This window comes from Zingiber officinale, chromosome 7B (assembly GCF_018446385.1).
Source record: "Zingiber officinale cultivar Zhangliang chromosome 7B, Zo_v1.1, whole genome shotgun sequence".
NCBI classification, from domain to species: Eukaryota; Viridiplantae; Streptophyta; class Magnoliopsida; order Zingiberales; family Zingiberaceae; genus Zingiber; species Zingiber officinale.
Window position 1 is genome coordinate 27,260,126 of NC_055999.1, and position 12,942 is coordinate 27,273,067.

The 12,942-nt window shown below is 39.7% G+C and overlaps 1 non-coding gene across 1 annotated transcript; it reads left to right on the plus strand.

Annotated features, from left to right (window-relative positions):
• Positions 1-11,297: 11,297 nt before the first annotated feature.
• On the plus strand, positions 11,298-11,404 carry LOC122007523. Its single transcript, XR_006119009.1, has one exon. It is a non-coding gene; the product is annotated as a small nucleolar RNA R71 (small nucleolar RNA).
• Positions 11,405-12,942: the final 1,538 nt, after the last annotated feature.

Sequence of the window (12,942 nt, forward strand, 5' to 3'; positions counted from 1 at the left end):
TTATGATCAAGAGGGCTAAGTAGAGGTTACCTTTATCTCACAATAATTATTTTCTAACCATGAATGTGAGATATTAGGATGATACAAATAATTCACTTATGCTTATGGCATTTTGATGAGTTATGAAGTGTATCAATGTTTAGTGATCATAGGCCAACTATGGGGAAAGCAAATGTTTAATTAATGGACATCTTGCCCAAAGATCATAGTTGGATATTTTAAATGTTTTGAAAACAATTCTATGTTTTATTTACTATGGTATAGCTATATTAAAACATATGATTGAAAAACTGAGCTTGAAATTGATACAAATTTGATTAATTTTTAAAGTGTTTGAGTTTTTATCAAAACTTCAAAAATATGATGAATTTTCATGAAAACATATTTTTCTTAGTTAAATAATATTATAATAAATATGTGTCCAAAATTTCATGATTTTTCGAATTTTCTGGAATTTTTTATGGATTTCTGAAGTTGGCTGTCGTAGGCTGAAATTGATGTTCAGTTTGTGCCAGTCGACTGGTGCAGATACCAGTCGACTGGTACCAGCCTTTCAGCATTCTGTTGGTCTTTAAAATCAAATTTTCGGTTCAAATTTGGTTGGAACTGATACCATAGTATGTGTACGTGTCTGGTACAATATTTTTGATGGTGTCAAAGGGGGAGAAATGGGTAGGTTTAAGTTAGAAATCTACTTGGGTGCAAATCTTTGAAAATTAAGATTAAGAGCATGTGTTAAGGGGGAGCTTGGATTTTATGCTTCATATTTACATATTGCTTGTACTTTTTAAAGTTGTTATTGGTGCCTAACTTAAACATATTGCCACACATCAAAAAGGGGGAGATTGTTGGTGCAATCGACCTAGGTTTTGATGTGTGTGTCAAAGAGTTTAAGTTAGGCTTTCATATGTATTTGATATGTGTTTGAGTCATGCAGGACTTGGAGTGACCAAGTTCGGGAAGCTCATCCAAGGGCTCGGATCGTTGAGTCGGTGAAGGATGGTGTGGAAGACATCCGAGGGACCGCGCGGACGAGGAGCAATGGAGTGGAGCCGAAGGAAGTGGACTTCAAGGCAGCGTGAAAGATGGCACGGAGAGGAGCCGCGGGCTCGGGTGCATCTGAGGGACGAAGGCCGAGGAAGAGGACTTCAAAGGTGACTCCGGAAAGGATGAGAGGAGTGAATGTACTGGGACCAGTCGACTGGTCATGAGACCAGTCGACTGATCCAGCTTCACAGAATGCACAGAAGCATTCTGTGCTTATCGACTAAGGGGACCAGTCGACTGGTCCTAAGACCAGTCGACTGGTACATGACCGTTGGCAGAAAACGGGCTCTAAAGAGAGCCGTTGGTATTGCCTAACGGCTAGCACCAGTCGACTGGTGCATGGACCAGTCGACTGGTGTCAGGGTTTGAGTTGATTGGTGATCAACTCTTTCCTCTTATTTAAGGGGAGCTTTGGGGCATTGAAGGGGTTACTGATACTCATTGTAAACCTTCTGAATCTTGCCCAAAGCTTCCAAGCCAACTCTCTTCCTTCTAACCCTAAGTTTCATCTTGTAAAGAGGAAGAGAACTTTGTGAGAGGTTTGCTCCACCGAGAAGGAGAAGCTTTAGCCGGAGATTGCCAGGGACTGATCCACCAAAGGATCAAGGGCTCGTCCACCTCAAGGACACGTCGTGGAGTAGGAGCAAGCAATCTCCGAACCACGTTACATCGAGCGTGTTAGCGTTTGTATTCTCGTTTGTGTTTCTTTGTTTTTAGTTTCTATATTTCCGCTTGCGCAAACTAACATATTGCAGAGAAGAAATCGATTTGGGGGTGACCTAGCTATCCAACCCCCCTTCTAGCCGGCCACCGATCCTCCAACACATACTTGGTTAGTGTACATGGATTCCATTTCGGATCTCATGGCCTCTTGTCATTTCTACGAATCTGGGTCCTGTACAGCTTCATGATACGATGTAGGCTCATTGAGACCAATAAGCTCTACATCACCATGGTCAGACAAGAGAAAAGAGTATCTCTCAGGTTGACGACGGGTCCTATCAGATCTGTGTAGATCTTGTGGTAGTTGAACAGGTTGTTGCTCCACAACTTCTTGTGGTATAACAAAATCATGATCCACAACATCTTGTGGTACTTGTTCAGTTTCCATCAAGGCGTCGGTGCTAGTTTGTGTATCTTGAATTTCTTTAAGATCAACATTACTCCCACTAGTTCTTCTAGAAATAAATTCCCTTTCTAGAAAGATACCTATTTTGGCAATAAACACTTTGCCTTGTGTGGAATTATAGAAGTAATATCCCTTTGTTTCCTTGGGATATCCTACAAAATAGCACTTGTCTGATTTGGGTCCTAGTTTATCGGAGACTTGTCATCGAACATAAGCCTCACATCCCCAAATCTTCATGAAAGACATCTTGGGACTCTTCCCGGTCCATATTGTATATGGTGTCTTTATGACAGCCTTAGATGGAACGCGGTTAAGTGTGAAAGCGACCGTCTCTAGAGCATGTCCCTAGAAGGAAGCAGGAAGTTCTGTTTGACTCATCATCGTTCGTACCATATCTAATAAAGTACGATTTTTCCGTTCTGATACACCATTCCATTGTGGTGTTCCAGGTGGAGTGAGTTGAGATATAATCCCACACTCAACAAGATGGTCATGAACCTCTTGGCTAAGGTATTCTCCACCTCGCTCTGATCGAAGCATCTTAATACTCTTACCACATTGATTTTGTACTTCATTCTTGAATTATTTGAACTTTTCAAAGGATTCTGACTTATGTCGCATTAGATACACATAGCCATATCTACTGAAATCATCAGTAAAAGTAATGAAGTAATGGTAGCCTCCTCTAGCTGCTATTCTGAAAGGACCACATACATCTGTATGTATGAGTCCTAACAAGTCATTTGCTCTTTTGCTATATCCACTAAATGGAGTCTTTGTCATCTTACCTTGAAGACAAGATTCGCATATCTCATATGATTCAAAATCAAATGAGTCCAAAAGTCCATCCTTATGGAGTTGGGATATGCGACTCTCATTTATGTAACCTAAGCGACAATGCCAGAGATATGTTTGGTTCAAATCATTAAACTTGAACCGCTTGGTATTTATGTTATAGATTGGGTTGTCAAAGTCTAGAACATAGAGTACATTCATAAGATGTGCACTACAATAGAACATTTCATTGAAATAAATGGAACAACATTTGTCCTTTATTACAAATGAGAATCCTTTCTTGTCTAAACAAGAAACAGAGATGATGTTCTTAATTAAGGCAGGCACATAACAACACTCTTCAAGTTCTAATATAAGTCCAGTGGGCAAAGATAAGGAATATGTTCCTACAGCTACAGCAACAACTCTTGCGCCATTGCCTACTCCTAGGTCCACTTCGCCCTTTGTCAATATTCTACTATTTCTCAAGCCCTGCACATTAGTACAAATGTGAGATGCACATCCGGTATCTAATACCCATGAAGAAGAAATAGATAGATTGACTTCTATAACATGTATACCTGAGGCAGAAGTTTCACTTTTCTTTATTTTCACTTCCTCTAGGTATGATTTGCAGTTCCTCTTCCAATGTCTGATCTCACCACGGTGGAAGCAGGTTCCTTCCTTAGTCACCCCGCCTTTGGGTTTCAGTGCATGAGCCTTGCCCTTGCCTTTAGTTTGGGTTTTACCCTTACCTTTGGGCTTCCATTTGCCTTTGCCCTTTGGCACCATTAAAATGGTGCTAGGCTTTGCCTTCTTAAGATTGAGTTCAGCAGTTTTCAACATGCTCAACATCTCAAGCAATGGTTTTTTAATTTCATTAATGTTATAGTTCATGACAAATTGACTATAGCTTTCAGGCAATGATTGCAAAATTAGGCCAGTGGCCAATTCTTGGTCTAGTGGGAATCGCAACCTTTGTAGATTCTCCACATATCCTATATCTTGAGCACATAAGGCCCTACGGGACTTCCTTCTTGCATTCTTCATTGAAATAGAGCTTTTTTGAGATCTCAAATCTCTCATATCTTGCTTGTCTTTGATATAGTTGTCTAAGGTGTTCAACCATATTATAGGCATCCATATTCTCATATTGCTTCTGAAGCTCAGAGTTCATGGTGGCGAGCATAAGGCATGACACAACTAATGTGTCATCTTGATGCTTCTTGTAAGCATCCCTATCAGCTGTAGTGGCAGTAGCGGGGGGTGCTTCAGGAATGGGCTGCTCTAGGATGTACAGTTTTCATTCTTGCTTGAGTAATATTCTCAAGTTTCTGTACCAGTCTAGGAAGTTAGCTCCATTGAGCTTGTCCTTATCAAGGACAGATCGTAGAGAGAGAGTATTTGACGTATTTGATGACATGGTGTGTTAGTTAGAGCCCTAGAGTCAATCATTTGATAATTGTTGTATGGACTCATTGTATCATATTCTTGTATATTAATAAAGGCATTTGTTTTGGTTATTATACTTACTTGTATTGGTACCAAAATAACTAAGTATAATAGCGTCCTTGAGTAGAGGGTTCTTACCTATATCAATCGGTTAGTTGAACCGTGTTCGCTCTCCGCAAGTGTACGGAAATGTCGCAAGTAATATAAAAGATTATCGTATCCACAGGGACTGGAATAAGCACTAGAAATGTCTCAATGCGAATTAGCTAAACAACTATCCAATCGTTTCAAAAGCAAAGTAAAGGTAAACAAATCTAATCTTAAAGATCAACAAATAAGAATTTAGTGTTTTGGGTTATGATAAAGGGAGATTCTAGGAGTTTCGGTTTCTTTGTAGGATTTCTCGAATGTAAATGGTTCACCAATTCTTATCACTCAATTGCCAAACATGTAGAAAGTTGCCGGTTCTCTCTTGCAATAGACAACCGGCTAAGGACTGAGAAATGTATCTAAATAGGATTAATTAGACATGAACCTATGTTATCCTTACACAGAAGTGCACCTATTACTATGCCTTCCTCGGATATCAACGTAGAAGCCCACGTCTTATTAATCTATCAAGATACAAGAAACTAATCACAAAATCCATCCTACTCTCTTGAATATTCCTATTTCCTCTTCAAGATTGTCTCTCAAACGTCCTTACACGGGCTTGCACCTGTCACGTGGATCCCTCGGATGATCTAGTGAGAGTTTATCTTTACAAAGTCCATAAGAAATCCAAACAATTAATCAAGAATGAGAATTAAGCACGAATCACCATTAATCATTCAAGATCTAATCGATACAAGCAAGATAATGTCATTGAAATAAGAAAGTGGCAAATCAATAAGAGATTACATTAATCCATCATACATATACTCCCTTCATCCTAGAATACAAGATCTACTCCATGAATCGAGGAAGAAAACCCGAAGAAATAAAGAATACAAGCATTTCTTAAATCCCCAATCCAAGAAACCAAGAAAAGGGGGAAAGAGAAAACTTATCTACGAAGAAGCTTCGTCTTCGGATCCAATCCTCGCTCCAGAGCCGAAATCGTCAAGAGCTCCCCTTGAATCGCCCAGAAATCCTCCCAAGATTGGGAGGAAACCACCAAATCTTGCCTTCTCCCAACGGGGAAGAGATCCCCTTTCAATTCATGAAGGAGGGTTTAAATAGAGGAGGGAATCGGGCGCCACACGGCCCCGTGACACGGCCGTGTGAGATTCACACGGCCATGTCCAGTTCCTTCTCTGCCAAAGCTGCACGGCCGTGTGACTCCACACGGCCAGAACCCTTCTGCTCACTGGAAATACTACACGGCCGTGTGGTGCACACGGCCACAGCCTGCTTGGTCTCTGGAAACCTCACACGGCCGTGTAGATCCACACGGCCGTGTAGATCCACACGGCCGTGTAGATCCACACGGCCATGTAAGGCTTCTGCTCTAGTTAGCTTCAAATCTTGACACGACCGTGCGAGGTTCACACGGCCATGTCATCTTCCTCTTCTGTTGGTGCCAAACTCCACACGGCCCGAGCTCCATACCAGTGCAGGGCCGTGTGAGGTACACGGCCCGTTGCTTTCTCCCTTCGTTTCCTCCAAGGCTTGCCCAAAGATGTAGATTCTTCACCAAATTGACTCCTGTGTACAGAAAATGCACAAAAAGAAGATCTCCGAACCAAAAGAGTAAATATGCTAAAAGGAAAGCTGGAAGTATAAAAATGCATAGATCAAGCATGCTCAAAATATGTAAATGTGCGTAAAAACATGCATAAAAGAGTATATAATCTACGCACATCACACCCCCAGACTTAAACCTTTGCTTGTCCTCAAGCAAAATGCTGTAGTCTAAATTCATATGTTCTACAACACATTCATAAAACCCAGTGCACTTTCCTAACTCTATCAAAAAGTTTCATTAACAAGCATGATCATGGAAACAAGTAAAGTATGGTTCAAGCATAAGAATCTTGTGCACAGTGTAAAAGTAACTCAACACCCTTCAAGTTTCAATCCATGTCCTAGTCAAGTCGTCATCAAATTTGAATTCCTAATGTTTCCAGTGAAAGACATGTAACCAGTGATAGGCACTTACTCACCATTCACTTGGTTCATATTTCTCAACTAACCCAAGGTCTCAAAGGTGTGCTCAATCTCAAGAGAAGCTAAGCAGTCATTTCCCCAGTAACCTAACTCGGTCTCAAAGGGGTGACTTGCTAGATTCCACTCATAACAACTATTTTTTATATCCCTTTTTTTTTTTTTTTGATACGTGTTTGCATTGTGCAAAACTTATTCACAAATGTACTTTTAGCACACATGTTGGGATATTTTAATTTTTCCAAATGAGCTTTAATGATTTGAGCCTCATCCAGTAACCAAAATGAAAGTTGAGAAATCACCATGGAAACCAAGTACTAAGCAAACAAGATGAATCATGACTATTTCAATGACATCAACTATTCAAGCATCAAGCACAAGTGTAGTGAAGATAAAATCCTTAAGGTTGAACCAAAACTAAAACTCATCACCATAAGATTCTTAGCTTATTAATGCTTCCCAAGATAGAAAAAAGAACTACACAAAGTTTACTACTAGCATCATTCGAACATCATGGATCAAGACAATAATCGTGCTAACATTTCACTTAAATCCAAGAAAGCATATATGTGAAGATTTGATGTTCTCAAAAATTTTTTTTCCATGATTATTTCAAAAACAAGCAAAATAAAGCAACAAGCAATGAAAATAAGAACCAACATGAAAAACTAACAAAAACTAAAAACTGAAAACCAAACTAAACAATACATGACACCCCCCCAGACTTAAACTTTTCATCGTCCCGATGAAATCAGTATGGTGGAGGAGGTGGAGGTGGACGAGGGAAAGGAGGTCTACGACGTGGTTGGCCAATAGGAAAACTAGGAAAACCTGGAATCTCACCCAAGGATCTATGATACTCATATAAAGCATCTACTTGTTGGCTAGTAAGCGTCATACTCTGCATAAAATCTCTCATCCTAGCCTGATCAATATCATAATCCTGCACAAACTCAGCCACTTGACCCTGAAAATTCCTCGTAAACTGAAAATGATTTTGTACCTCCCTAAACTGATCATCAGATAAAGAGAAGCGCCCCTCCAACATTTTTCGTTGGGAATCTTGCTTCTCATGAAGTGATTCTAGAGACGTACGAAAATCTGAAAAATCAAACCTAGAAGATCCTGTGCCTAGAAGGCTCCATGAAACTAGAAGGTTGCGTGTGTCCAGATGACGAGGGCTCATGATGTGGCTCAGTGTCTCCAGGTATAGAAGGGTTATCCTCAAAATCTAACTCAGAAATTACCCAATTAGCCGGGTTACGAATAGTAGTTCGTTCAGGAAAAGGAAGGGGTAAAGGAGAACCACTCCTCCTAGGAAACGCGAAACCATTCCCATCCCGAACGATCATTTTCATAGCAAGACATGTATCAATGTCAATCATGTCATTACCATGAATTATTTCCAACCCATCAACATCAAGATTTAAATTATAAGCTATTCGGGTAATCAAACCACCAAAAACAATCGATCCCGATGATGCCCTAGCCTATCTCAATAAGGTTTGAACAAAATGAAAACCAGAGTCAAATTCAACCTTATAAAGCATAGCCCATAAAGCATAAAGCTCTATTTTTTTAACCACCCCATCACTCTCTCCCCTACCAAAAATAGTTTTACTCATGACTCTATGTAGATACCTAAAGATGGGGTTTTGCATATGGGAGGCCTTAGCTCTTGAAGGCTCATAAGGTTGATCTAACCCAGTTATTGCATTCCAAAAATGATTCCAATTAAACCTTGGATCAAACCTACGAGGGCTACCGCTGGTTATTCCAAAACAAGAATTAAAGTCACTAAATGCCCATAGAAATTCTTGATTCATTAATCTAAAAGAGATTTTTCCAAAATAATCATCTTCATTAGTAAAATGGACATCCAATGAACTTAAAAATTCCAAAACAAGACGAGGATATGTAGGCAAATGTGTGTACATAATATCACTCCAATCCAAAAACCCAATCATCAAATCTACATCTTCCCTAATTCCAAGCATATCAAGAACAGTTGGGTCCATATATCTAGTACACACTATCTTTCTATTGACAAGAATTACAAATATAGTTACTTGATCATCATTTCTAAACACAATATTGAATTCATTGTCATTACCTTCGTTGCGTGAAGTCCTTTTGACTTTGCCCTTCACTGGTTGTTTTCCTTTGTCCCTTGATGGCTCCTTCTCTTTGTCTCCACTAGATCCACCACCTCCTTTGCGAAGTCTCTTCAAAATATTGGACATCTTGATGAGTTTAGATAGGGGAAGAATTATCTAGAGTTGTGGAACTCAAAGAACAAAACTTCAAAGAACAAAAGATCTTAGGTTAAGAGAACAAAAAGTCCAAGTCTTAGAGAGGAGGAGAATCGGATCTAAGAGATCTTGAGAGATTAGAGAGGAGTTTTTAAGAAATTGGGAGAGAAAGATATGTTTTGGAGAGTTGGGGGTGTGCGGAACACGGCCAAGATCTGGCCGTGTGAGGTAGGAAGAAGACTTTAATAGTTCTCCTACACGGGCCGTGTAGATCTACACGGCCTCCCCATCTTTCCTCTCGGGATTCTTTACACGGGCCGTGTAGATCCACACGGCCTCCCCCTCTTCCTTCTCTGGATTCCTCGCACGGCCGTGTCTGGGACACGACCTCTCCATCCTTCCTCTCGGGATTCTTTACACGGCCGTGTTTGAGACACGGCCTAGATCCTTTTCTCCTCGGAAGATGCTACACGGCCGTGTCTGGATGACACGGGCTAAGCACTTCCCTTCTTTACAACTTTTGCCTGGCCGTGTATAGCACACGGCCGAGCTCCGTTTTGCACCTAACCTGAAAACAAAATCAAAAGAATGCATCAAGCTAAAAGAAATTTAGATGCAGATCAAAATTAACTAAAAGAACCCTTGGGTTGCCTCCCAAGAAGCGCTTGTTTAAGGTCTTTAGCTCGACCAAACTTTATCATTCGCTTCTTTTCCTCGCCCTTGGAGGACAGATATACTTTTCGTTTTTGTTGGGAGATCTTCTCCCAACATCTTCCACCACATTGTCTCCTTCATTTGGTGGCCTTCCATGAGGATGGAAATTCCATTCCTCAAGTTTATAAATGCTTGTCCTGCTACAAGCATTTAAAAGAGACGAGACATGGTTAGAGATATTAGATAAATCATATTCCAACTTTTCCTTACCAATTACCAAAGAAAGCTTATGATTTTTGACATCAATTATAGCTCCAGCTGTAGCAAGGAAAGGTCTTCCTAATATGATAGGAATCCTAGGGTCCTCTTCCATGTCCAACACGACAAAATCTGTGGGAATAACATTCCCATCCACCTCTACTGGCACATCTTCTATAATACCCAAAGGGTACCTGCAGGAATGATCGGCAAGTTGAAGTGCCATAGTAGTAAGTTTAATGTTTTTGAGACCTAATTTATTACAAATTGAATAAGGAATGAGGCTAACACTCGCCCCCAAATCACAGAAAGCGTTTTTAAAAAATTCTTTTCCTATGTTGCAAGGGATATAAAAGCTCCCTGGGTCCTTCAGTTTTGGAGAAGTGTTCTTCTAAAAAATAGCACTACATTCCTCACTAAGCGCAATGGTCTCGACCTCTCCTCTTCTTCTCTTGTTTGACATGAGATCCTTCAGGAATTTGGCAAATCTAGGCATTTGTAGAATAACATCGATAAGAGGTACCTCTACACAAATTTCCTTAACTTTTTCTAGAAACTTGCCAAATTCTTCATCTTTCTTGAGCATTGTAAGTCTTTGAGGAAAAGGGACAGCTTTGCTCTGATGGTTCAGTGGAAGAGTTTCTTCAACCTCAATGGTACTCTCCTCATTAGCTTGAATCTGATTTGGTATAGGAGGAGAGAGCTCTTCTTCTTTTTGTATCCCTTTTGAAGCAGTCGCTTGAGAGTCTCCCAAGGTCTGTCCGCTCCTAAGCTCAATTCTATTGCAATGCTCCATAGGATTCACATCAGGTTTTCCTGGAAGTTGTCCTGGCACTCTGGATGAAGAGGAAGCTAGTTGGGCAATTTGACTATCCTGGATCTTTTGATGCTTTTCAGAATTATCCATCCTCTGAATGAGCTTTGCTAAATCTTGCTTCATTTCATTCTGACTTGAGATAATTTCTTCAAGCATCTTTTCAACATTTGACTTTGGTAAGCCTTGAGAAGATAGATGTTGAAAATTTTGTTGCCCAACTTGGAAATTTGGTCTTGCCCCCATAGATGGTCCTTGATCTTGATTATTTCTGTAGGAAAAATTTGGATGACTCTTCCATCCAGGGTTATAAGTATTTGAGTATGGGTTGTTCTGCCTTTGATTGTAACTCATGATTGCATCGCATTGTTCAAGTTGATTGATTTGTGCAGTGATAGCTCCCAATGGACATGAGTCATTTGAATGCTCTGAACTCCCACATACTTCACAAGATGTACTAATAGCATTGACCATATTAGCACTAGCCCCCATATTCTCAAATTTCTTTGTAAGAGCGTCCAATTTTGCAGATAAAAGAGTGACTGCATCTACATCAAACTTCCCTGATGCTTTAATTGTTGGGTTTACAGAAGAATAGCCACCACTTCTTTCATTTGCCCATTGATGATGATTTTGTGCTACACTTTCAATGATTTCTTCGGCTTCATCTAAGCTTTTGTTCATGAGTGCCCCTCCAGCAGCTGAATCAAGGGACACTTTGGTATGATAATTGATACCATTATAAAAAGTATGCAACACTAACCATCTTTCCTACCCATGATGTGGGCATTGTCTGAGCATACTATTATATCTATCCCATGCTTCAAAAAGAGATTCTAAGTCTGTTTGCTTGAAGCATGCAATTAAATTCCTCATATGAGCTGTTTTGCTTGGTGGATAGAACTTATCAAGAAACTGTTGCTCACACTGCTCCCAAGTGGTGATGCTATTAGGGGCCAAAGAATTCAGCCATTGCTTTGCCCTATCTCTTAGAGAAAACCCAAATAACAATAATCTAACTGCATCTGAAGGAACTCCATTGATTTTCATGGTACCACATATTTCAAAAAAGACCTCTAAGTGTTGATTAGGGTCTTCATGAGGTCCTCCACCAAATTGGTTCTGCTGCACCATAGATATGATTGCGGGTTTGATCTCATAGTTATTAGCTTCCACTGAAGGTCTTGAAATACTAGATCGAAAACCTCTTGCATAGGGTGCTGCATAATCCTTAAGTGGTCTATTTGCCATGTTCAAATGTTCCTGTTCTTCAATTTGCCTTTGCAGAATTCTTCTTTTATGGAAAGTTCTATCAATCTCAGGGTCAAAAGGAAAGAATTTCCCTGCAAAGTTAGATCTTCGCATACATAAGAATAAGATAGCAGATAGCAATTCGACAGAAAAAGAAAAATAGAAGAATCAAAAATGCAGAATTGAATTTGTACAAAAAGAATTAACAAGAAGTGAAAGTTATACAAGAAAGTAAAAATAGAAATTTAATGATTAGTTACAACTATGCAATATGAAAGGAAAACAAATGTTATGTTTAGTCTAACTCAATTGATAATTCCTAATGTTATAGCGCAGTCCCCGGCAACGGCGCAAAAAACTTGTTCGCTCTCCGCAAGTGTACGGAAATGTCGCAAGTAATATAAAAGATTATCGTATCCGCAGGGACTGGAATAAGCACTAGAAATGTCTCAATGCGAATTAGCTAAACAACTATCCAATCGTTTCAAAAGCAAAGTAAAGGTAAACAAATCTAATCTTAAAGATCAACAAACAAGAATTTAGTGTTTTGGGTTATGATAAAGGGAGATTCTAGGAGTTTCGGTTTCTTTTTAGGATTTCTCGAATGTAAATGGTTCACCAATTCTTATCCCTCAATTGCCAAACATGTAGAAAGTTGCCGGTTCTCTCTTGCAATAGACAACCGGCTAAGGACTGAGAAATGTATCTAAATAGGATTAATTAGACATGAACCTATGTTGTCCTTACACAGAAGTGCACCTATTACTATGCCTTCCTCGGATATCAACGTAGAAGCCCACGTCTTATTAATCTATCAAGATACAAGAAACTAATCACAAAATACATCCTACTCTCTTGAATATTCCTATTTCCTCTTCAAGATTGTCTCTCAAACGTCCTTACACGGGCTTGCACCTGTCACGTGGATCCCTCGGATGATCGAGTGAGAGTTTATCTTTACAAAGTCCATAAGAAATCCAAACAATTAATCAAGAATGAGAATTAAGCACGAATCACCATTAATCATTCAAGATCTAATCGATACAAGCAAGATAATGACATTGAAACAAGAAAGTGGCAAATCAATAAGAGATTACATCAATCCATCATACAAATACTCCATTCATCCTAGAATACAAGATCTACTCCATGAATCGAGGAAGAAA